A 4,839-nucleotide genomic window follows, 5' to 3' on the forward strand; every position below is an offset into this window, starting at 1 on the left:
AAATTAACCCTATAACCTAACAAACAACACACACGAGAATAGGCTGCCACGAAAAGAGGCCGTTATCTGCTTTATTGGGAAGCAATACTTTCTTCCTCGCGCCGACGCGCCAGTTTTTTGTATGACGCCGTCGACAGTGAGACACGGTATTATAATATAGTCTCCGCTGCACCAGGTTGGCACACTGCACTACTGATTTGCATCAGCCACAACAACTGCGTCGCGATCGCACGGGGTGGGAAAAACAATTGTTCATCGTGAATGACGTAGTGCGGATCATCGCTTGCACAATGCGACAGCGACAGCGAGCAAGTGGGAAGGAACCTTTTGAACCGGTTTGAACCGCACGCGATTGTACGGCAGGTGCTGCAGTTCTAACATAAGAATAGGGAGTGAGGGAGGGGCTCCAGCAGCCTTGGCTTGACCGTACGAGAACCTGAGAACCTTCCTGAAGGTGCCCATCCATCGAGACACGCAAGACGAATCTGTAGTCTGCTAGAAATTAAAGACTTTTTACCCTTTCTGCAAACGGAGGGCCCCGTACCTCCAGCGCCCGAATACCGTGGGGGGTCGCGAGAGCAGGGTCGCACTCGGGTGGCTGGCCAGGCACGGTGCCGGTCCGGTCGGTCGGGCAGGTGAAACCTTTCTGACAGTATGTATATGGCAGTGGATGTGTATGCATATCGTTTTCTCCGCGGCGCAGGAGGCAGCGCAGCGGCAGCAGGCGCCGGGCCTGCAGGTGCGGCCGGGGCGGGGCGCAGCTGACCTGCTGCCACGACCGCTGCAGGTGAGAATCAGTTTGTGAAAGCGGGCGCCGGCAGGGCGCGACGCGGCGAGCGCGACGGGCTCTGCGTTGGCTCTGCGTAGGCTCTGCGTAATGCACTTCGTCGGCGAATAGACGTCGTAGGTCAGTACACATTTATTTTCTCAAAAACGAAAGAAATAAGGAAGGGGGATGAAAAAGAAAACGGGAGTGATTGTCTTGTCTATGGTTTCTGCTCAATGCATCTTAACTGACCATGGACTATAGTCAAAAACGCTGTGCTTTGTTTAGGCTCTTACGTTCACGATGCGGCATGTTCCTCGAATAATTAAAGCCCGGGTCAGAGTTATCGCGACTTCTCTCGCTCGAAACGTGTGGATCTGGCTCTGTGGATGTCGTCGTCAGAGATTCGGTCGGCATACAACAGTTATTTACTGCGAGATGGTCCCTGCTTGGCATCTCAAGAAAGCCCGGTGTGTAGCTCTCTGGGCCCGCGCCGTCGGGATTGGCGGCGGGGGAGGGAAGAGGAAAGGGGGGGGGAGGGAGCGCAACGACCGATACGACGTGAACCAGCCCGGTGGCGTGGCGTGACGCAGTGAGGCGAGAAAAGCGAGGCGTGGCGACGCGTTGGCCCCCTGAGCCCCTGAGCGCACCAGCCCTGGCGCCCGTGGGACCGCCGCAACGAACCTGCGCGGATCCTTACAGAAGTCAAAGGATGAGAGGACGAACGAGACGTCGTCGGGGAGATGGAGCAACACAACACAGCACGGGTAGAGGTTCGAAAGACTTCTGTATCCTAGGCAGGCAACACAATATGAAAAGGTAGGGGCAAACTTTGTTCGGCAAAAAGTAATTTCTTCAACCAAATAAAGTTAATTTATATAATTCTGTGTAACGTGTTTCGCCATTTTCCTGTCATATTGTCTTTTGAAATAAAAGTAACTGTACCCTTAACAGTAGAACTGATGTTATGGTGGTGTGGTGAGGGAGGCACTTTTCGTCAACGAAGTTGAAAAGGTAGGATAGTACAGGCACGCGCGCGAGAAAAGACCCACCTGACTGGTCAGACATCCGTATTTCTCCTTCTTAGTATGTTAGTTATTTTATCTTTGATACTTTTCGGCAGGTAAAATAATATGATGGTTAACTACATCACTTTTCATTTGTTTGTCATTTCTTTGCTGATATTCTGTTCTTCAGCTAAACCTTTGAGATAGTATAACTTTGAGATATTATTTTAGTCTCGTATGCTGAATGTCAGTCGTGACCGAAAAAACATCGGTATTTTATTAAGGAAAGATTTTTTGAGGTAGAGAGTGGCGATCAACGCATATTTTTCTGTTTCATTTAAATGTTTTCATCTGACGACGACAAATTTAAACGGGCGGGCTAGATACACAATCAGGAAGTCGTATAGCGGTGGAGCCGCGGGCCGCTGGCCCATTGCCACTTTCTAATTGGTTCGAAGGTACGGAAAGCAGGCGGGGCAGGCAAATAGGACAGGCACCCGGCCCAGCCGGTGGTTTGGCAGCGGCGAGGGAAACGGCGGTCGGCAGCTGTCGGTAAAGGCAAGTATGGCTAAGTCTTTTTGATTCAGACGTTGCAACGAAGAGGGATAGACTTTTCACCTGCCATAGGGAATAGACCAATTTGCTGAGTCACCGTCCAAAAACGTCGTCGGGAGTGATTTCCGAAAGGGTTATTCCAACACAGTCTGTCACGTCAAGTCTGCGTCTGTTTTCCCATCCAGCCCCATCCACGCTGCACGCTCTACTTTAACACTCGAGTGACACAGACAGAGAGGACACCCACATACACGGGCCCTGATTGTCTGTGACCCAGACAGCGACCCCAAATAGTCTGATCCAGAGCGGGGCGCGGAGGGGCGGGGCCTGGCGCGGCGCGGTGTCCCCTGATCTTCTCTGCTCCCCCTTGTTGTGACGGAGGGCGTCCCGGTTCGGTTTATTTGGCCCTACAGCGCTTCAATAGAATTCGGTCACAGGACCACCGGTCCTTAATGCCCCGCTTCCTTCCAGCAGGACGTTGTGTAAGAGTGTGTGTGTGTGTGTCGACCCATTTCTTCGCCCTCCCCCAGCACAGCGAGTCAACAAATTAAATAAATGTCGGTAAATTGTCCTGCTTAACCGCACCCCCAGCCCGCCCTGCCGGCAGCTTTGTTCTGATTCGTTGTCGCGGCCCCATCCCATGAAGGCCCCGGTAGACAGCCCCCCAAGCTCACCAGCACGACGAAGACGCGTCAGCGTGGCCTCCAAACTCCTCGCGGAGTACCACGACGATGAGGCCAATAAGAAGACGTACCTGGAAAACAGAAGTAAACGAGCACACATTAGTTTCAACTAATTATTTTCTTCTCGTTTTTTAAGGTTTTTTATTCTTTTATTAGGGGTACATAGTACGGCCGACCATGGGAGGCGCGGTCAATTTGAAACGCCAATCTACGGACGCAGACATAACAAGTCCTGCCCCCTCCACCGCCTATAAGGACCACACTAAATCGGCGGCCAGACCGAGTCATCCTCCGGCCCACTGCCACACCACCGCGGGGCCCGGCCGCGGACGGATCCGGGACGCGCTGCGGACGCGCGAGGCACTCCGCCAAGGTCGCGGGGCGGCGCGGCCGGGGCGGCCGGCGCTACAGACAATGCCCAGACACAAAAATTACTTTCCGGGCGTCCCTCGCCTTCCTCGCATTTGTTTCACACGCTACGGAGGAGGACGCGAGGCGACGGGGGGCGGGGCGGGGGTGCGCGGGAGATGCGGGGAGGGAGAGTCACGGCAGACGTATTATTTTCGGCGGGCAGCGAGTCTCAGCCGATTGAGTCCAGTGACCTGATGGTGGCAGTCGGCGGTGGAGGGTCCCGGCCCTCCTCTCCGCGCGCCGCAGGCTCTCGCCCAACAAGCACTTTTAAAACTTTTCAAGAAAAACAAAAGACATTGTTTTGATATTAACAAAAATCAATTACTATACGATAGAGTTGGATGGTCAGCAGAGTGGTCGAGGTCGAGAGCTCACACACACACACTTTCCATTCCAAACTGAACGCAATTTTTTGTAGAATGTCACAAATTCCTAAAGCAAAACACGGACTTTGAGGAAGGGATGACATGTCCTATGTGCACTGGGCTAGAAAGCAAACACTGTATTTGGTGCAGCAAGTAGCCTCAATAACTCAGCCGTGGCGATGTGCGTCCTGGGGCAGCTGCAGCCCGCAGTACCGACACGGACCGGTCACGTGGAGGCGCGCGCCGCCGCGCACAGGTGTCACCTAAGTCTTATCTCTTATCTCTGTTTATAACACGGTCGGGCGCAAAAAAGGACCCCGCCCGCCCAGTCCCAAAGCACGCCAAACGGTTCTCGTCTGGCGCAGGCTGGCGGGCCACGGAGCGCGGCAGTGCAGGGGCGGAGCCTGAAGGGCTCCCAAGCCCCACGGCCAAATGATTGCGTCGCAGTTTTGCAGCGATAAGAACCTTTGCGAGTCTTTGTTCGCACTCCGAAAGGCGCATTACATTCACACAAAATAGAATGTTTGCTGAACAAAAAGTTGTTGAATCTTTAGTAAAATATGGCGCCATGTTGGTAAGATTTTTCCCACAGCACCGGCAAAAGGATTTGTTCGGATTTGCTCCTCCCACCGAATATTTTTTTTGTTGATACTCTACACACAAGCTACAGTATTGTTGATGAAACGCATTGCCGCGGACTGTTCTGTTTTCCCGGAACAGCAAACCAAACAGCAGCAGAATGTTTTTTTTAGCTATTTCGGCAAATGATATTGCAAGCGCGATTCACTTCAAAATTCGTAATAAAAAACGCCCCATACACACAAACAAAAAGCACATCACGCTCGTTCGACATATCCAGCAGCACACTGTGCCACCGGCAATGTGTCTAATGTAATGCCCCACAAAGAGCAGCCAGAACAACAAGTAAATGTGACGCCGAAAAAAAGTGCATAGCGGCCCGCCGTTTCGTTGTTGATTATTTGTGATTAAGTACCCTCGCGATAAGATGTTTGTTTAGGAAGTAAGTAGTGAATGCGAGGAAGGTCGCGGAG

General features: G+C 52.6%; 1 protein-coding gene across 1 annotated transcript in view; it reads right to left on the reverse strand.

The window, feature by feature from the left end:
• The window catches only part of LOC113215399 (uncharacterized), a 123,421-nt gene that overhangs the window by 80,293 nt on the left and 38,289 nt on the right, over positions 1–4,839 (reverse strand). The window lies entirely within an intron of this gene.

The sequence above is a fragment of the Frankliniella occidentalis genome, unplaced genomic scaffold (assembly GCF_000697945.3).
Source record: "Frankliniella occidentalis isolate FOCC.00 unplaced genomic scaffold, Focc_3.1 Scaffold92, whole genome shotgun sequence".
In the NCBI taxonomy this organism is placed as follows: Eukaryota; Metazoa; Arthropoda; class Insecta; order Thysanoptera; family Thripidae; genus Frankliniella; species Frankliniella occidentalis.